Below are 22,128 nucleotides of genomic sequence, written 5' to 3' on the forward strand. Positions count from 1 at the left end.
GTAGCGAACGCGTCGTGAACATATGCGATTTTGTTACCCAAGTTGCCAGTCGTTGCCACTAGATTTTGGCTCTAACTCTCCTAATTTTGACAGCGTGACATACTTTTTTGACAATGCCCTTCAATGTGTGCCTCTTATGCATCAAGTTTTGACTGTAAGTCAATCGCTTTATTAAGAAAATTCAACGTAACGGCTGAAACTGTGTGTTCTAAAATAATTTATGTAAGTTCAGTAGTTGATAATTTCATTTCAAGAATTTGAAATATAACTATCTGTATGCACTAAAAATCCCCATTTTTACAATAAATAAGTAATATTCCATAAGTATAAAGCAAAACCGCATGAAAGCATTGATTTCAATCAAATAATTTCAAAGTTCGTGATTAAATTTGCAAAAAACGATGCAAAAGGCCTCTGAAAAAACAACTTGCGCGTTGGAAAAATCATATTACGCCTGTGAAAATAGCATTGGTGCGGTGTAACAATAACTTTTGACCACTAAATTGAATCTTTAGTTACTCAAATGGTTTTGCTGACATTCGATTCTGACTTGTTAAACCCTGTATTGAATTTTCTTATTATCTAATAACAGTTGTCATAAATCTGCTCAAATACATTATACATTTATCACGATTGCTAAATGAGTCAAAAATTGATGACTTGGAGCCAACATTGAGCGATAACGATTGTTCACCAGTTCACGTTGAGTTCATCAGTACATTCCCATGTTATTTTGTGATCAAAATAAGACATATTTAAGCACTTGGCTTGTATGATACCTGGTTGGTTAGATTCCCCGAGTTATCAACTAAAAGAGACTGCATTCGCTTTCATTTCATTGCGAAACTACTTTTTTTGTGACAAAAATCATCAAAAGACTTTTCTTTGCGTATACAAAACTTTCCCCAATCGTTGTAATTAGCACGATAGAGCAAACAGACAATTTCTTCAAACAAAAAGTAATGTCACATATTTCGTCGCCCATGCAGCCAAGCAATGTGACAAACTCATTATGATAAAACATTTGCCCTTTTGCCCGCTACACAAAGCTTCACCACTGCTGCAATCGCACCCAATTACCCACACCCTCACTCCCAGCGCTTCTTGATAACTCCTTTCACATGCGCTACTTAAGAAAGATAAAACACCCTCCCGACAGCGGTACTTCAGACAGCGGGCAAGCTCGCTCCCCCCGTACAGACAACTTTGCTCTTCCTGCCACATTGCCAATTGCAGCACCACGTTGCAATTCTAGCGCGTTTTTGGTAGAAGTCATCGGAAAACTTGCCCACTCGTACGCTCCTCACACGACGGACCAGCCCGGTGGGCCAGAGAGCGGCCACAGCCGTTCGCGTTTTCCCTAGCGCAGCAGTAAACGGGAAGAGATTTAATTCAAAGTCATTTAAACTTCTGTGTAAGCCTTTAAATAGCTACCGAAGGGAGAGCAGCAGTGTCAACCCGAGCTTGCATTGCGTTCACAAAATGGTGCCTCCAAGAACTACCTTGGCCTCTTGGTCGTTTTCTCATCTTCACTTTCTGGATCACAGCGACCGAACGGTGCTGTCGAAGTCGATGAAAACTTTCCTATGCACATGGACACACACACACACACGCACGGTGCGCATCAATGAACCACCCCACCACCGAAGTAGGTCATTTAGCGAAGCGCGACGAACCGAGGGTACTCCTAACCCCCAGCGCTACCGTGTCTTGACCATCTCCCCCAAGAATGTCGGTAGCCGAAAATTCGCGCTTCTCACACGCCAGGAAACTCGCTGACTCTCTGCTCAGCGCGACGAGCGCAAAGCATATTTGTGCCGTGATTTGCATCGGTACAAATTAAATTAATTTGTTAGCAAAACTTTGCACCCTGTGCCAAAGTGCACCGTAAGCGGCCGCAGTAGCAGCAAACCGGGACAAACAAAATGCCAACGCGCGCCGATGCGCGTTCGGTAAAGTTACTCCTGCTCGGTTCGTTCTTTGGTCTCGCGTGGTGGTGCATTTTGCGGCAAGGAGGAGTGCGTGTTGGTGCACTTCATGTAGTTTCAACCGACTTGACCTCCATTTTTGCAACTTCCGTATTCCGTTGTCGAGGCCCCACGGATGCAGGTCCCATTTTAAAGGGGGGGGGGGTAAAGTCTCTAAAGAAGCTGCTACTATTCACTCTCACGCGGCCGAAGGTTACGACCCAGTGGAGGGTCGTTGCAAATGGAATTACTTTACATTCCACCGGGAGGGCAGAGTTGCATCTTGCCTTCCAAGACCTGGCTGCCTCGCTCGGGTGGTGGATGAGAAATCTTAGCCATCACTAAGACACCTCGCATGGTACAAAGGCGCTGCCTCGTATGGTTTTGGCTGTTGGGTAGACTCGTTTGCTAATTCCATGATTAGGGAAACCCATCCGACGATGTAATGGATGAAATTCGTCCATTATACACCCGGAGATGGGGAAGGAGGAGAAGAAGAAAGAAAAACACTCACAGGAAAATGGAAGCCAACTTGCACACAGCGAAAGCATTACAGTTTTCCTATGAACGGAGGAACGAATTTGAGGAGTTCCACTCAGTCGTTGTAGTATCCATTAGAAGATTAAATACTTTATCCAACACTTCAGCTGCTATAGAACACCCTCTTGCCCTCTCTCCCTCTCTACTCTCTTCCCCATTGCACTATGCATCGCGCAGCAAGTGCATCAATGGCGAGAAAACCATCCGAATCTCGCGCGTTTCCAAAATGAGTTGATTAGAAAAGTTTGGCTTCGTAACAGCAAAAAAGTTTGGCTTGGTGCGCGTGAAAACTCGATCCTCAAAGCGCCCAACTTCTCGCCCAAACCATTCCACTATCTCCTTCGTGCCCGGAACTATCGAAGCTCCGCTCCACGGGAACGAGCAATTGGAGAATCCAAAGTGCCCCAGCCAAGGGGGCCTGCTTCTTCAATAGTTGTTCGTTAAGAAGTTTAATAGATTTCGCCCCCGTTGGCAAGCGCCATGCGCCCTGCTTCTCGCAGCTAAAAGGTAACCAACCAAAGGCGTTAGCTGTAGTTGTAATTAATTCCTTCAGTTTTGTTCTGCACGGCTACCGTGGCAAGCTGTTCGGGGCGACTTAAGAGATTACACCACAGCCGACAGCCACCAAACCCGACAGCTATCATCTGATGCGATTTCGGAAGTGTAGTGGCCTGGCAGAGTTGGCTCAGAGAAGAAGCCGAACCGACCGAAAAGTAAAACCACAAGCCTGTGTTAAACTATCCGCACTGATCGGCTTCCCGTGGGAAACAAAAAACCCCGACGAAGAGTAGTTAAGATCGTTTCCCTCTCCAGGAGATTAAGATTGTAAGCAAAGATGTTTCACACTGTTAAAGGTATTAAGCGATTTCAGCTGCACATTCTACGGCCCAATCAGTTGTTCTATCAAGCTGTTGGGTACTTTACGTACATCTTTTGCTTCATAAAACCCAAACACATGCAGGGGTTATGCTCACTTAATGCCCGAACGATGTGCAACGTGGTATCGGCAGCTCGTTATCAATCATGGACGCTTTCGGTTGGTCGAATTATGGAAAGCGAAGCACACACTTGATCGATTTATCTTCACAGTTTATGAATTTTTATACCTTCTTTCCGGGCAATGGTACACTTCGTTGGGCCTTAGAGGTCGTTCCTTGCGCTGAAAGCTCACAAACAAGTCGTTAACAAAGCGCATCGCGTACAGCGCGCCCCAGTATGTTATGCTTTCTAATCACGATCGCTTCATAAAATGTTTACTACCAGCAGCCGGCCAGCCATGTCAGCCATGTCGGCCGTCCGGTTCGCTATCGTAAAATTCGATTCTCCACCTCCATTCCCTTGCTCCTTCGAATAGTGTAACATCCCAATTCGGGCATCCCGCCGTCCTCCCATCCGCCTACACGGGCCAATGAATTTTCGCTTTATGAATAATGATTTTTCAATCCAATAAATCTTCCATTCGGCTGGTATTGCAAACAGCGATGCTGTGGATTGGGTGGCGAGTTAGTAAACCTCATCGCAGTAAACACATTGAACATTGGTGTACGTTCGCGTAAGGATTCGGTCTGTTTAGAGCGAAACGGTTCAAAGGCAAAGGCGCGGGTGCGGAATGTTTTTTTCCATTTTTTTGCGGAAAAACACTGTGCCCACCCAGCAACGATTTGCTATTACTTGGCAGATCTTTTGCGATCCTTCCACGTACACAAATAGGGCCAAGCGTGCCGTAATCCAATTCGGCTTCCGGCATTGCACGCGAAAGTGATTCCATGCAGCCGGGAGCTTTCACTTCCCCGAACTCATTGGCAGCAGCCACAGGCCAAACGTAAACAAACCAAAGGGCCACGCGCGATCCGACACACTCATCCACATAAAACACGACTACCCGTTATACTCCCCCCAAGCTCCCTCCATGGTTCGTTAGGACGTTCGGTGGAAAGTGCCTGGGCACGTGGACATGAACTCGTATTTAGCTCATTCCTAAGGCTTCGTTGAATGGTCAAAGCAGAAACGAAAAACAAAAACGAGAGCTAGCACAGGAAACCGGAAGCCGGCGACGTCCAGCCGGGCACAAATACAGCGTATAAAGTTGGGCAAGAAATCCTTTTAGCCTCATTACGGCCGGATGTTTTGCTTCATTACGGGAATACTACCGATGTGTTGTTGTGGAGGGGGGAGTTGTGGCAGGCCATGTACAACCCGGCCGGGTCTGATGCGCCTTTTTTTGTTTCCTGCTTATTATATTGCTTGCACTTCATCCGTATGATGCTCGCCCTGCCCAGTTTTCCCGATGCCCACAGGGCCCAGATCTGCCCAGCTGGACGGCAAACGGTACTCTGATTCACTCGTACCTGCAGACGAGAGCTATAAACAGATTGCGCACACGGATTGTATGTAAGCTGGTAGGCGCACGGCGCTGGGCTGTATTGAATTATTTCTCCCTTCCAAACGGCCGGCACCATGATGAGCCAATTAGAGCGGATAGACACAGCAGTTCAATAGATTGCTTGATGTTCGTTATGTTGTTTCTGTGCCTCATTCACGATAGTAAAATAGTGAGATTTATCGCAGCATGAATGTATGTTGCATTTGCTAACATAACTCTTGCAAAACGATTTAAAGTCGGTGCATTTGTATAGTTCAGCTATTTCCTGAAATACGGCTTATAAATTCAATAATTACTGAAAACTAAGCAAAAAGTTCATGAAAAATGTTTTTAATACAACCATGTGCTGTATTTCTTAACCATTATTACGTAGGAGCCAATTTTATTGGGCCGAAAACTCATTTTTTTAATACTTAACATTATACCGAGTCAAGAATGGTTAAACTTATTTGTACGAAAACTCAACAAGACAACGCTCATATATATACCGTCAACTAATAAAACCAATTTGCTTAAATTAACTCACACATTTCAAACATTTTTTAAATCACTCATAAGCTCATAAAATTATCAAAAATAAATGTTATTACTTTAAAACTTACAAAAAGCTAATTTAATTTATTTTATATTTTTTCCTATTTACTATATAACCAACATTTTATTATGAAGCATTAAAACTCATGCACTAAATCATATTGATTTTTTTAACCTTTTTCTTTGATTCGGATGCTCATCTTGTTCTTACAGACAGTATAAATCCGAAGTAATGAATTCGGTTGAATTTTTTATGAACCTTCCTCAACTCACCCATTAAATCATTCCATTACTATGAAACACCAAAGCACTCCCATTTGTCTTTAACGAAAAAGGAAAAAAAAACTCCTAAATGATCTGATTTAAATAGAAACAGACATCCGATATCGATTTGCTACACTGTGTTACACTCACGCTGCCATCCAGCTGGCTCCAACGAGTTCAAAAAAGAATAAAAAAAACCAAGAGGTGATTTATAGCGGATCATCAAAATGTGCTTCACATCAACTTTATCGGCACATAACTCTCATATGGCTCTTCTAAACGACTTCAGCATTGCATTACAGCCGGCAGTATATGGTTGTAAACTTCTACACACACACACACACAGACACACATTTGTAGCTTTGTAAGCCATTTGATTCACAAAGTTAACCCATTTGCACTCCGCTTCTCACAAATGGAACACTTTTCACAGGCAAAAGTACCCCTCCCAGATGCCAACAACCTTGGCCGAACACGTATAGTTTCGTAACCATTTTCACCGCTAGCCGTACTGTGCAGCGAGTACAGAGTCTTCTGATACTTTTACCACTATCAAGTGTTTTTATTGCCACCATTTCCATGCGCGAGGTGAAAGTGCCCATTATAGCCTCTTGGCGCGAAACAGGTAAGGTGGCGGGATCGAACACCTCACCGAGCACACTATTGGCCCCGCTCGAAGGTGAATAAACAAGCGCAAAAGAGCGTGGCGTACTTGTTTGGTAGCGAATGCTTACGTACACATTGCACCCAAGGGAGCCATCGCCGGAGTCATGGAGTGCTGCAAAAAAAAAGAACTTCGAAGGAGCATATTTGTTCGACCTCGAAAAATGGGTCCAAAAATATGGTCCTCGATAAACAGAAAAAGGTTGTGGCATAGAAAAGACAAACCTTGAAATGACTTTTGTCCTTTCATTCACTTTGAGTCACATAATCATACGGTCTAATAGTACGTAGACAATACCGACCGTTCAATCCAATCCAATTCCATCCATCGCACACTGGTCTTGGGGTTTTAATAAAGCTTCCAATCATGGAGACAAATTTCACTCATAACCTCACACAACCCGGGTCAGTTACGTGCAATTCAGCGTGAGCAAATCTATTCCCGGGTCTTTCCCGTTCCCGGCCGGAAGCCTAACATTCCATTTGGAGTTTTTCTTTTCGTAGAAACAAAAGAACACCGGATCATTCCACAGCCGATGCAAGAAGTGGAGAAGTGGAGGAGAAGCTGCGAAAAAAAAACACACGGGACACGGTTATTCTGGAACCGACACGATAAGGCTCTCGGCTAAAACCGGAAAATAAACTGAGCGTCTGAGATGAAGCAACAAAAAAGACGGCAACCCGCACCTGAGCGGGCAACACACCGGGACGCACACACACACACCGGAAGAAAAGAACATTCGGCTCCACTAAATGAGGAGAAGCAAAAAGACAGAAATAGAGCACAGTGAAAAGCACATCCATCATGGAAGCAACACGGTCTGCTGGACTCTTTATTGCTGTCTGCCTTGGAGCACGAGTTTGATTAGCGGACAAGTCGGGAGCAGGATAACAGAGCCAGAGCCTCTGGCCCGATGGGATGGTGCAAACGAACGCCGCCTTTCCTGCTGGACCCTTTCCAACCAATAGCCAGTGGATCAATGTCTCTTGCAGCTTAAAGAAAAACGTAAAGGCCACAGGACGTAGTGACCACTGCAGGAGCATTAGAGCAAAGCGACGGCTCTGACGGAAATGATGATTTCGTTACGTGTTCGTTTCGCCAGTCACTCGAGAAACGGGATGCACCGTTTGCGTTGCTGTGAAATGGTTGGTTTTGATGCTGTGTTTTTTTTTCTTCTCTTCAACCCGCTTTTACTTGTATTATACGCTCAGATTAACCGACTTGGTGTTAGCAAAGACTTTACCCGTTTATGTAAGCGAACGCGGATACTTCAATTGGGTTGCAGATAAGGCTAAGCCTTTCGTCGTCTTTGCACCGTTGCAATTGCATTTGCCATGCAGAACGGGCAAATAAATGTCAAAAGATAATACTCTTCAGTCTAGTGATGTTCTCTCTGGAGCGCACCCACGACTCCGTTCCGACTTCGGATATTGTTAGTCCGATTCCGACACAGGCAAAACCAGAACTACTTGCCAGACTCTGGGTGGAGTCGGATTCGTCCGGAGTTGTCCAGATTTGGATTCCAGATATCCCCAACTACGACTCCGGATGTCCCCGACTGTGACTCCGAATGACTCCAGACGTCTCTCCAGACGGCTCCAGACGGCTCCGGTTAATGTTGGTAGAACCTACCATTCCAATGTCGGATCCGAAATTTTCAGAATCGAATCAGAATCCGCTCAGGATTTTTATTCCCATCACTACTTCATTCAGTCTCAATCCAGTGCAAAGGGTGAGCATCACATCGATTGAAGTCTGTTTTTACAAGATTTGTACCACAGGCCAGAAATAAAACACTGCCAACCCGCCCTGTCTCCAAGGAACTACTGACCTTTCTCCCACAGTGTGCAAATATTTATAGAAATAGCTCGCCGAACGATGATGGATAGAGGCAACGGAAAATCCTCTAGTTTCATTGATAGAGGACGCAAACTCCCTAACTGTCATTCACAGGTCGTCGTCCAGCAGACTTTGCGAGCTGCTTGTCGCTGCCAGGCGCGCGACACAACGTAGGACAAAATCCCAAACTTGCGCCTGCCATTGCAGCAACGTCCCGCCTATGAATAATTGATGTAACACTTCGGAAGCGAACCGAATATTCGCCCCGAATATTGTGAGCACCAACGGGAAGCTGCCTTTCAAATTTGAACACAGCTTCAACGCTTCGAAAGCTCAGTAGCCATAAAGAAAGAGACCCCGACACATGAACTGTACGCCGGTCCGTCCGAAAAATATGCATCTACCGAACTTGCAACCTTCGGAGCATTTGTCCTGCGCGAGGCGCGAGGCGAGGCGTCATTTTATTTATGCCGATTTTTGCCACGAGGCTCCCCGAATTGTGGAACCAACTAAAAAAAGGTTCTGGTTGGATCTTTGAAGACAGGATGAACCATTTCTGCCCCTTTCCTTGCGAAAAAATGGACGCTAGCAAAAAATGAAGAACGAAAAGGCCGCCGCTTGTGCGGTCGTTCGGGCGACCCCGCTCGCTTTGGGGATGGACATTTATGCAAACTAAGCCTCAAATCCTATTATTTAACAGTCCCCCGAAAAATTGAATCAAACTTTTTTTCGCCTTGCTTCATCTCTTTTTTCTTGCTCCTGCTTTTTTTTGTAGTTGTTGACACCCTGGTCGTTCCTTTCTTCCGCACCTCATTTACACTCCTATTCAGTGACCACGGGCACTTTTTTGCGCTACTCCTCCATTCTCCCATTTTCTGCCACTTCCGGTAAGGGTGTGGTTTCGGTATTTTCTCACCACGCTGGCCACGCTGATCGCCGGGTATGGGTCTATCTGCCGACTGCCGACCGACAACCTTTCGAATCATAATATTTCAACAATGATGGATCCAACTCCACCCGCCATAACGGAAGTGGCGGATGGTCCGCTCTGCCTGCGTGTCGAGCGATGCCTTGGGATGAACATTGAGGTCGTGTGCTGGCGGGGAAAATAGAAACTTTTTACTCACGTACATCTATCCCTCCCTGTAGCTTTGCGTGCTTGTGTCCCAAAAACGGGAAGCTTCATTCGTTGTTCACCCTGTCCTCTGGATTCGTTTGCCATCCTTTTTACGGGCTAAGCTAGCAGGGCATCACTGGTGGGATAACTTTTTGACAGTTTCATGTGTTGTTTCGGTCCTGTAGCTCGCAGTGGGCTGACAGATTTAGGGTTTTGATTTTCGGGCAGCAGAATACAAAAAAAAATGTGTTTGCCCGCCGGCTTATGCAGCGGGACTGCCGGCACAAAGGTCCGGCAGTGACAGTGGCGCCATGGGATGTGGATTGATATAATCACATTCAATGGCGAAAAAAAACATGTCAGCAGTGTGTAGATTGTGCAGATTGAGTTTAGCACACGCAAACACAAGTACACTGGGGTGGCTTTTTTTCGCACATTCCATCGCAAGGTTCATTTTGTGTAAAATTCCAAAAAGGCTACCATGTTACTGCGACACGTACTACGAACAATTAGAGAGCACCTTATTCACTCAACTACTTCAAGGGTGTCAGGAGTTTTTAGATGTAAATCAATTCAATTTTTAGAATAAGATAGTAAAATAAAAGCAAATATAATTACTTATTGTACTAGCACTTCCATAGGGTGAAAAATTATGTATTTTGCAATCATTTGTAACATAGCTCCAATGCGATTACACTCACTCATTCTCTATTACGACCATTTAATCACTTCAATTTGTAACTCAATTCACTCATCTTTACCCTTTTCATTTCATTTTATGTGGTATATTATTTATTATTATAATTTATTGAGTAATCTTCAATGGTAAGCCCTAGTTAAGATGGGTAATAGTACAAAATTACATAGTGACATCAAGCCTTTTATCACTGGTTCACTGGAGTCACTGTCCAACCCGGAGACGTTCTTAGAAGCACTGAGTTGAAATATTAAAATCAAAATAATCTGAAACAGTATTGAATTCCCCCGACATGCCAAACAAAGGGTCGGACCGAACAGCGCTGGGGCGAGCAGAGTCTTTCTATACCTAAGTGGTCGAGATGGTGCGTAGATATCGATGCGATGCAGTAAAGGTGATGAACCGATTGAGCCATTTAGCAGGCCAGTGATAAAAGAGCACTGTGCATGGCGTCTTCTAGCCGAAAGAGGTGCAGCATAAGGAGGAAGATTATTGCGATTCTGTTAGGGAAGTAGTTCAAGGTATTGGCGTACATCCTCTACCTAGACTTGTTTGAATAAATTCCCAAAAGATGGAGAGATTCAGAGCAAATAGAAAATCATACTCATATTAAAGCATCTTTAATCTAAAGAGTTTATTTCTAGTTTTGAGTAGTTTGATTGAGCTAAATATTATAACATCAAAGCCATATATTCGTCCAGGGTCCAGAATACTTCAAGTTGTTTGAACTTTATCAAATTGAGATCAATCATTGTACGTGACCGTTCTGTGTGGTCACTTATTTCGATAATATCAAACAAAGAATGTGATTTAAAAATGATTGTTTTGTTATCAAAAAATACTATTCTGTACGTGGATAATGCTGCACCTTGTTGTATGCAGGACACTTGTAGTATCTGTGGCAACTCTAGTTCTCGTTCGTTAACCAGTTGATCGATAAGATTTTTTACTTTTTTATATGTTTTATGATTTTGTGATTATTTTGCTGAACTTCGTCCTCAATGCAACTGTTTCGGGAATCACACGCTTAAGCATTTACTTTTTTTCTCCCTTTATAGCACAAAGCACACGGTGAATAATGAGCCCAGCGGTTCAAGCAGGTCACTGCGGTTGCGGCTTCCTACTCCAACCACCAGTTATGTGGCGACAAATTAAGCGACAGAGCTGTGCCCCATCTAGACTGTTATTATTATTTTAACGAGATGTTTCCCGCCGATTGAGAGGACAGGAAAAGAAGGAAGACACAATAGAGACAAACTGACTTCATTGTTTCGCCAGGAAACCATCATTTGCGGTGACATAAAGTCTAGCAACCGCAATGCAGCTTGTTAGAAGGAAACCCGCGTTGGCATGGTATACATATTTTGTGGTGCGAAACATTTTGGCTCTGATTCGATTTTGTTTATTTTATGCAACACATTTATGCCCGGAAAAACTAAAAATCAACATAAAAAACTTGTGTGTATACATCGCTATCACAAATAACAGGCGCAGGTGGAGGTTTCGGCAATATGTTTGCCCAAAATGATTAGTGGTGCAGCACACGTCAAACTCGAAATTGAAGCATCATGTCAAATATAGTCCCGTGACCCGTTTGCAAACAAAAAAATCCCAGATACTATCCAGTGCACAACGGGAAATGAAATCAAAACAAAAAAAAAACGAGCACTGATCAATTTACACACACGACCTGCTTCAAATTAAAGTCAAAATCAACTCCCGATTCATCGTTTCGTTTGCGCGGGGTCACCGAAGCGTGACGCGAACCTGATACGCAGCAGGTTGCAAACATTTAAATTTATGCTTTGTTTACACGATTTACCCAAAAACGGTGCCCGTTTCACCCAGGCTTGGCGGGCAATAAAAAGTGGCAGTGGTCGTGCATATTTTTTTGCACTGTCCTCTCTTTGCATGTATTTTTCTGCTGTTGGTTTCCGAGTTTGGCGGCTACGATTTATTCATCGCTTCATGCCTCCCCCAGCCCCCAGCGTGGGAAACAATGAGCCGCGCAAATGTACGCGCCAGTGTTGGAACCCGCCCGGATGTGGATATGGTGGATAGAAATTACTCGAACCAATATGACGGACAATAAATTCCGTTCTGCGTACTCTGCGTAGCCGTCCACGCCAGCTTCCGCTTGCCGCGATTCTTCGCATACTGCGCGCAACGTTTGAATACATTAAAATCCCCGACCATTATTCTCGGAAGCGCAGCTGCACGAAAAGCTACCCAAAATGAGGTCAACGGGACCCCCTTTACCCCACCAACCAGGGATCGATTTGGAGTACTTACGCTTTAATTTTCCGATCTCATTGCGTCGTCGGTTCGTATCGAACCAAACGCACAAAGACACGCTTGTTCATCTTGCTGTCAAAAGCTCATCTCCAAAAGCCCCGAACGCCCAAATCATGTAATGTACAACGGCAATTTCGACGTTGTTGTTTTTTTATTGCCTTTACTTTATTTAAACTTTTATTATGAACCGCTTTGCTGTTTTTTTGCTTTGTACGGGGTTAGCGTGTGTCTCGTTCTCTCTCTCGCTCCTGGTGCGGTCTTCGCGTACCGCAATTCCGATACGATCCATTGAAGCAGAAGTTTAATTTTCTGTTTCATTTAAAATCCAATGAAAATGTTTGGGCTTGCACACGCGGCCATAGGCCTGGGTGGGAATGCTGACACTAAGGGTACATGCTTATACCCGTTTCTGTGGGACCGGTTCACATGTAGGTGCAATAATTTTTTTCCCCCATCATTCGGTGAGTTTTTTGCTTTACAATCCCCGTTTTTTATCGGCATCCTTTTATAAGTGTGGATCACTAATGGTTGCTGTGTTGCGTATTTTTGTTTTATTTTTTTTTCGAATTCATCCTTTCAAATCCTCACGCGGAGGTTCTGCAGGTTCAAGCATCCCTCCTGAAGCCCTTGTTCTGTGTGTGTGTATGTTGTATTTTTTTGTCCATGAAATGAGCTTTATATCGTACCCAATTCGATTCGATATCGACATCATTCACTTCCTGTTCATTTTTTAGAGAATCGTGCGGAAAAATCACTCATGCGAATTATGTGAAAATCGCTACCGGGGTTTTATCTCTACCGCTCTCGCTGTATCTCGTTCCTACGCCACCAAAACCCACGCGTGTTCCAAACAGTGATAATACCCACAAGGGCTTCGGCGCCCCCCGAAACACCCATACACCCAGCCTTTTGGGGGCAATACATACCCAACAAGAAACCCGAACATTGTCCTTATGCTCGGCTAAAGCCAACCGATTAAAACACACTCACACTCAACGCGGGCGCTGCTACACCCCAAAAAATGTTTTGACGCCCAGTGCCACCAATTCCGAGGGCTTAGCAATGTTAGCCAACGAAGCAAAACAAAAGCGGCGCGAAAAAAACCGATAACAACTAGAGAGATAGAGTGGCAAAACACACACACCGTTTGCCGTTTCTCCAAAAACTGGGGCTTCCCAATGAGATATATTAGGCTTTGCTAGGCTTCAAAATGGTGACAGAGTGAGGTTTTTGTGGGTAGGTGTGTGTTTTTTCCTACAATAATTTTCCCACGTTTTGGGTAGAAAAGCACCCAAAAACAACAACAACAAAAAAACAACCTCGCGCGTATGTTTGTGACAATCTCCACTTTCCTGGAATGGCGGCTTTCGGTTCGTAATTAAGGCTGTCAGTTTCCCAGCTCTAAGCCGCTAGTTGCGCACAGTTGCGCTAAGCGCATTTAACGAGCTAACGAGCTTTCGTACAAAACATAAGCGGCTGTGTGTGTGTGTTTTTTTTTTGTTGTTGCGTTGCCTTCCTTCCTTCACCTAACACTTAGCTGTTGATCAGTTCAGCTGCCACGGGACGGGTTGGTAGATGTATTGCAAACATCTATTTTAATTACTGACCAGTGTGTGTGCGTTGGGTTCGATCCGTAAACAAAGCAGTGGACACATAATTAATTTTAGCAATTTTTGGGATAAAATACGTGGAAAACTCCCATTTTGACGTCTCGTTCACAGGAACACCTTGCATCCAAAAAGCGTACTTGTATTGATATTCTAAACGCATTCCGGGTGCTCTAACTGTGTGATACAGCGCACTACCCGGTCGCTGCTGGTAATTATGGCGCTGCGCTTGCTCGGGCAATACTTTTTACCCAGCATTTACGGTAACATTCGCAACAAGACAAGACCCGTGAAATGGGAGAGTGATTTTAAATTGTAATTTAATGGTACCCATTTACCATTCGACCCGTTTGCTTCCAGCACCATCGCTGCTGCCGATGCCTGTGGTGTGGTATAATATTCGGGTGGTTGCAGAAAATATGCTACTGCGGTTTCATTTGCTGGGACGTAATTAAACCTATCCATTCTACCGCTTCCACCATCCCACCAGCTGTAAACGATCTTACACGCCCGGTGCGATGGCGTTGGGGTTTTGCGTTGTGTGGAGGTTCCATTTGCTGTTAATTAAAAAATGGAACCCGATCGATTGATTGGCCGAATCATGGGCGCGCGCAGTTTCATAGGCACCATTCGGTAACACGCCTCGACACTCGACACAGGCACGGGCAGGTCAATAACAATTGCAGCCCAACTTCAAACGGGTTTGCAGGTTCAACGTTTTCAGGGTGTGGTAGGGCTCATTGCGCAGGAGTTTTGTTTTTGATTTCAATGATAAATTGAAGGACAATAAACGTTAAAGTAGCGCCGACCACTGGGGGGAGGCGCATCGCAGCAATGAGATATTAAACATTTATTAACCGACGCACGAATGGATCGTTGTTAGTGTCGCAGGGGTGCTTTTTAAGTATTCATTGAATTAATTTAATTCAGGTTTAAACATTCAATCTTACAAAATTTGAGTATTTTACCAAAAGATGTAAAGTGCATGGGTATCAATACCGTAAACGAATAATAGTGCTATGAATCAATTGCTCTTTAATATGAAGCCAAACTAGTGGCATTTAATATTATTAAATATTCATAATTATTGGTATTTAAAGTTATCAAATAAAAATAATGATCAGCTATTTTTACAATCATATAAGAGCTTTCTAGCCACCTATAAATATCTGAAAACATAATAAACAAGACCTTCATGAAGAATCCAACCAGCACTGCAGACGCTTTGAACACATTTATCAAGTCGGTGTCAACATATTTGATAATACCACACTTGTACCCATTATTCTAAAACAAAATTGTTGACAACATCCGAATAGTGTTGCACATAATCCGTTGCGTTCCTATTTGGTAAGAAGCCATTGCTCGCACCGGGACCGTTGCCCAACAGAAAAACCCAATTCGTCGTCGTCGTAGGCACGCGCTTAGCACGCTACACTTTTATCGATTTGTCATATTTCTCTTGCCACACTGCCCCCCCATTTCGTTCGATGTGGTTGTTTCGTTTTCCTTTTTTTTATAGACGAGCACCAGCTTCGCCAGCAGCCAATAGAGGGTTTATTTTATTAGGTGGTACTCAAACAACTCGCTAGAGGACAATTGAGCGTGTCTTCCCCATTGTACGAGGAAAGCAACCATTCTTCCTGCATCAATGGTGTAGGCTGGAAGTTGGCAAAGCCGGCAAAGAATCTTTTTCCGGCTTTTCGCAGAAACAAAAACCTATCTCGCTTTTATGTCCGTTCTATGAAACTTACGTCAGGAGAAGGAAAATTTTATGACGTTCGTGAAACAGAATGGGCATGGACCGATGGGGCATTTTGTCATCTTGTGTAGCCGTCGAGGAAAAGGAAAAAGGAAAGCATATAGAGGAAATGTTAAAGTAACAGCGTGTTACAGATCTATTGAGAAGAGGTGAACATGTAACAAACCATGCCAGTGCTGCAATGTTTTAGCTTTAATAAGGCAGATTAGGATTACAAAATCACATTAAATCTGGTTTTTGCATATCTTTGCTAAAGCTTTGTGAAACAATGCTCTCATTTTTATTACATTGCCGAGATTTTCATTCTATTTTCCATTAACAATTACTCAAAAACTCATACCAATAAAACCAACTATCTTAACATGCTAACGTAATTCCAGTAAATACCAATAGCATTACGTGCACATTTCCTTTTTCCTCGCAATCACATCTCGTGGTGGGATTGAATTCTTCCGCCGCTTCCTTAAGCCACCATTTCGATCGTTGCACAGAATTAGAGCGCAGCAATTGAGCACTAGAGCAAGATTGGTGAGTGTTTTATTTCGCAGTCGCTTTTTTGAACACTCTACCCATCTCCGGAAGGATGTAGATAGCGAAACAAGGGGTAACATCAACATTGCAACCCTTCCAATCACCATCGAACGTTCATCAACATCTTTTTCCAAATTAAAATAAATAGATCTACCTTTACCGGGGTTACCGCAACGAGCAGTGTTTCAGGCAGCCTTTTTGAACATTTTCCTTTTTTTAGGTGTTTTTTTAGTTAAATTCCAAATTCATCCCAATTTCCTCGATTGGAAATGCATCAATTTTTTCTCGAATCTTGTGTTTACATTTCCTTTTCCTCTAGCTCATTTCCTCTTGCTTCTGTAGGAAGCTTATTATGGTCGTTTTTAGCCGATTTCCTACGTTTGCTGGATGTTGCTATTTCGGGACGAGAATGCGCCATGCTTTTCCTTTCTACACAGCGCAAATTTTACAAAGCTGGAATAAAATTAGGAAATCATTACTGGCAGCAAACGAAAACAGAAATGCCTTCCATCACCTTTATTTTTTTTACAGCTAAATGCATTTCCGTACGAACATCCTCTTCGATTACTGTTAACAGTTGCCGGAAACGGCCAACCCAAGCACACACACACACACACACACACACACACACACACACACACACACACACACACACACACACACACACCACACACACACACACACACACACACACACACACACACACACACACACACAACACACACCACACACACACACACACACACACACACACACACACACACACACACACACCACACACACACACACACAACACACACACACACACCACACACACACACACACACACACACACCACACACACCACACACACACACACACACACACACACACACACCACACACACACACACACACACACACACACACACACACACACACACACACACACACACACACACACACACACACACCACACACACACACACACACACACACACACACACACACACACACACACACACACACACACACACACACACAGCTCGTCGAAAATAGACCATTCTTGCCAAATCTCTTACCTCCTGCACCCAGTAAGTGTGGCAGTGTTTGGGAAAATATTTACATTTTATCTACATTTTAAAATTCATTCCATCGCCTGCTATATTGCACCGTTCGTATTTACACAAACCCGATCCGTGCAGCGAAAGGAAATGTCTTGTGAGCACCAGCACCGAGCGCGGCTGGTGTTGATGAAGCTAAGTGTATCTGGCAAGCGCCAACCACCCATGGGAAGCGGGAGCTTGCGCCAGCAGAAGATAAATAAACATGATCGGAAAGGTATTCGTCGTTGCCGCACCGGACCGGGAGCCGGAGGAATGCATTTAGTCGTAAGAGTGGCAAGCGTCTTTTGCAGTAACGATTGCAACGATTGCAATTCTGACTGCCGCACGAGCCCGGGCAGCTGAGGAAGTGAGCGATTGGAAAAGAAAAACACTCCCAACGGTGTTGCCTTCTGGGTGGTTCTTTTTAATGAACGACGTCCGTCTGTCTGCTTCCATGCTTCGTACCTGGTCGTGGACGGTGGATCTGTGTGTGTGTATAGCTTGCTGCAAGTGGAAGCCAGAAATAAAAGCTACACTCAAAGGTACTTTGTGGTGCTCTTGCTGGTGAGGAGCGTATAAGCCAGCACACAAGGGTTGGATTGCTTTGGTTTGCTTTAAAATAACGTTGGAGAAAGCTTCCTTGTTTCTTTGCTGGGGGGAAGGTCTTCGTTCTATTTCCAACAGTAAGCTTTACGGAGCGAAACGTATTCGAGGTTTGAAGCCAGTGATCTTGCTGCACATAAAATGAGTTCTGTTATTCTGTCATAAAAGTGTAATAAAAGCCATAAAAGCCACAAGATTCTCTCTGATGTAGTATTTTTTTAACTGAGTCTTTACATTTAGTGAGCTTCAAAGTTTTGTGCAATTGATGGAAATATTATGAGAAATGCTCAAGCTTAATTTATATCTAAAGAAATCAGGTTCTCCAACGGCAACAAAAATATACTTTCAAATTACTATCTGTGTTACAGGCGTGCCTTTGAACATACAATATTGATAGGCTTAATTGTTATTACTAGCAACTTTCGAGTGCGAAAAGAATGTGTAAAATAAACTGTTTTTGTTATTTGTTAATATTTTGTGTTTTTCTATGTATCAGAAAGTTAATCATTAGAACTAAAAATTTGTTGGAATGATTAATTATATCCTCACAACTACACTCATTTTGCCTGGGGAATTTTGTCTTTTTTGGGGGGGAATTTTTGATCAAAACTTCGCTAAATAGCTTGGTTTGCCACACCCTCCCCCGCTTATGAATTTATGAGTGGGGAAATCCTAAATGCACCTTCTATGGGGCGGGAAAGCTACAAAAAGGTTGAAAACCACTGATCTAGACTGTATTTTGTCACATTTGTAAAACTATTGTTATACTATTGTTATGATAGATTTGTTTTAATTGATTTTCAGCTGATTATCGTTAAGTATTACCTATCAGTTATTTCACATCGGTGTGAATTTTACTCAGTGTGTCCGTTTGATATTGACTGTGGTAAAATGGAAGTTAACAACAATATTCTACTGTAGAAGTAAAGGCAACATATTATAAAAGGTCTAATGTTTCCTTTTATTTAAATTCAAGTGATGGCAATTATGAGTAACCAACCTTAGTCAGTTCATCCCTACTCAACCAACTATTTCCCTAAATTGTCTTTGCATTTGGGATCAGATACAGATCAAAACTTATTGAATTTACTTCATCAGCCTGTAAAAATAAGGATTATTGTAATTTGCGTATGTTTAATAAGCCCAAAACAAGAAACATGTGACCGAATGCGAACAAGACTTTTCAATAAATGAAAAAGCAATAAAGGGTACTTAACAACGCTGAAAAAAAGCAAGCTTCAACTAACACCCAACTTTCGTATTATTTCATAAAAAAGTCAACACTCCGTGTAGTAATTGAAAACAGGCGGCCAGGTATTCAGCCCAGATCCTTTCATCTTGCACTGCCCTTAAACATTCATTACACGCACCGCTACACCTAAATAGCGCTCATCTAAAATCTAAACAAGGTTAAAAAGAAAAGCCCTTACAGTTTTGTAGCGCTTTCCCTCAACACCGACCACACGCACAGCAGGGTGTGCGTGTGTGTGTGTGTCTGCTAAGCTGATAAAGAGAGACTGTAACTGTTTTCATTTTTTAATTAAAATATCTCATATGTAAACGCGTCCCGTAGCGCGTACTGGCGTAGCTGGAAATTACCCCCACAAAGATCCCTTTGATTTTGTCATTTGCGCTCCTGCTTGCTCCCTTTCCCGTCTCATATGCTCCTCTTTGTGAAGCTGAAATTGTTGTATCCAACCAAGAATGGCGCGATAGAGTGGGGCTGGAACGAAAATCCTTACAAATCCCACCCGCCAACAAGTAACACACACGCTCACACACACACGTGCACGCTCTGACACAGAAAATGTGCCATTTGCACAACACGAACCAGCGTACGCTGTATGCGCCGAGGTCGAAAACGGATCACAGGCAGTATGTCTTACGTTGTCAGGGCCAACACTTTCTCGGAGCGTTCGCTGTTGCAACGCTGCACTGCATGTGCATCGGTCCGTGGCGGGAAAACCGCCGAGCGGAACGCTCTTGAAGATTAACACTTCAAGATTCGTTTGCCCGGTAGCCCTGAATCCAACCATCGACTACTCGCCGCGTTCCCCTCGCTAAAAGGCGGCCGCTGGCAACGAGATGCGCCTTTTAGTGCCTTCACGCACCACACGCTCCGAAGACATTGTTTCGTTCGCTCGTTCGTTCGCTCGGCTTACCAACACTGACGGGAGTTGGAGCACGGGCACGGGTGGTGGTGAAAAATATAGTTGAACTGCTGCCGGAACTTTATGATCTTTTCCCAGCTCGCTCGCTTGCCCCCCGGTAGCCTTGGCGCGGTATGACGTGGCGTTGTTGCGGTCGCATCGCAAGCGAAAAATGTGCTCGCATTTGCCGTCCCGTTTTCTGTGTGTCTGTGCCATGTGGGTTTTAAGAAAGGCTGCAGAAAGCAGGAAGAAGTTGATGCTGCGCCCGAGCTTCGCGTTATTATATGGATTGCTTCGTGCACGGCCTCCGCCGGCAGGCGCGTCGCCGTGTGACCCACTTCGGGACGGGGGTCTTTTGTTTTATGTCCCGCAAGAAGATGATGACGGCTTACGTTCCGCGGTCCGTTGCCTTTACCGCGGCGAAATGAGAAACATGGAAGAACCGGCCAGGAGGTTGCATTTTTGTTTCGCCGGCTCATGCCTCTTCGTCGCAGTCACAGCTTGGTGAGCTTCTTCTTGCCCTCTTTCTCTGATGGTGGTTGAATCGGTAACAAACAGGGGGTGAAAAGCGCACAAAAGGTACTCGGGCACCGAGCGCCTGCTTACGGAGTACGTCCGTAAAGGGTAAGATTTACGGTGTATCAGTAAAAGTCAGCTGACCTCGGTTGAACGGTAGCATAGGTGCACCATATCGAGATGTTTTGCTCCGGTCTCGGGACAATCAGCGAGCAATGATGAAAAGAGCTGGGTAAGTAGTTGCTACAATAAGAGATTTGCGATTCGTCGTAAAAAGGTAATTGGGCTTGAAAGGGCCATGCCTCATAGGAGGTTTACAAAGAGTACAGGCATTATAATTTTGTAGTAATGAGAGCTTAATTGGTTTAGAATAAAATAGCAATTCTCGAAATTACATATTGTAAGGATTGTTAAAACGATAATAAACGGTTTAATTTCACATGCTAACCTACACTAGTTGGCGTAGCGTCATGAAGGTATTGCGAGCTTATTTACCTGCAGAAGAAATAAAAAACGCACCATGATTATTATATTTAAAAAAAAATGGTGTAAATTGTGGCATACGTTTTGTGTGATTTATGAACAGTACCAATCAAGCGATATATTTTTATTAACATATTCGTTCAACAAGTCATGTGTCAATTTGAGCTCCAAAATTCAGTGCCCATGCAAGGATCAGTAGTTTACATCCTTTAAACGTTGCAATGTAAAACACACTTTGACAAATATCATTACATTAAGCATTCAATAAACTTAACCCAATAGGAAAATATCTTTCACTATTTTATTGGTTTTATAATTGTTTCAAATATTTTATGTTGTATTTAAAACATAACAATCAAACTAATCTTGTCTTTCCAGTGGCAGTCAAATTAGTTAATGCCAGCCTTTCGAAGCGGCAATAGCTCAAAAATAAAATAAAAAATAAACTTTTAGGTTAGCGTTTTAAGCTTTACTAAAAGCTGCTTTACTGCACTATAACCTTGTTTAAATTTATTGTGAAAATGCCAGGTAAAAACTAAAACTCTTGAATTATTTGTTAAAAACGATACAAATGAAGTTTACGATAGCGAAAATTTTCAAAGATTTGCAAGCTTTTGATGAGGCATAACTAAGGCTATGTTGATGGCATAATTGGAAAGATTGATGTATCTATTATCAAAATAGTATAAATCATATATCTCATATTCAATAGATATAACGATTGATGTATCTATTCCCAAAATAGTGTAAATAAAAATATGTTTTAAGCTAGAATATCTATTTCAAATACAGTATCACTCAATGCAATGCTAAGCTTTCCTTTTTACGAATTATTTTCGAATAATCCTATGATATGATACAGCAGATTGAAATATGGAACTTGATTGTTCAAATTCTCACCAGAATCGTGCTGGAAATGTATGCAACGCGTATTTCCGATGAGGATTTACAATCTGATTTCGTAGAAACGTTTTAGATCCAATGAAGCTTCAATTTGGGATAAATGATTCCTAGAAAACGATGTACCGCTGATGTTACCGCAAGCGAGTGGGAATCATTTTGCTTAAACGTCCTTTCGTACATACATACATA

At 43.2% G+C, this 22,128-nt stretch overlaps 1 protein-coding gene across 2 annotated transcripts in view; it reads right to left on the reverse strand.

Annotated features, from left to right (window-relative positions):
* Positions 1–22,128, reverse strand: part of LOC121599444 (neuroligin-4, X-linked-like) — a 143,783-nt gene that overhangs the window by 67,525 nt on the left and 54,130 nt on the right. The window lies entirely within an intron of this gene.

The sequence above is a fragment of the Anopheles merus genome, chromosome 3L (genome assembly GCF_017562075.2).
Source record: "Anopheles merus strain MAF chromosome 3L, AmerM5.1, whole genome shotgun sequence".
NCBI lineage: Eukaryota > Metazoa > Arthropoda > Insecta > Diptera > Culicidae > Anopheles > Anopheles merus.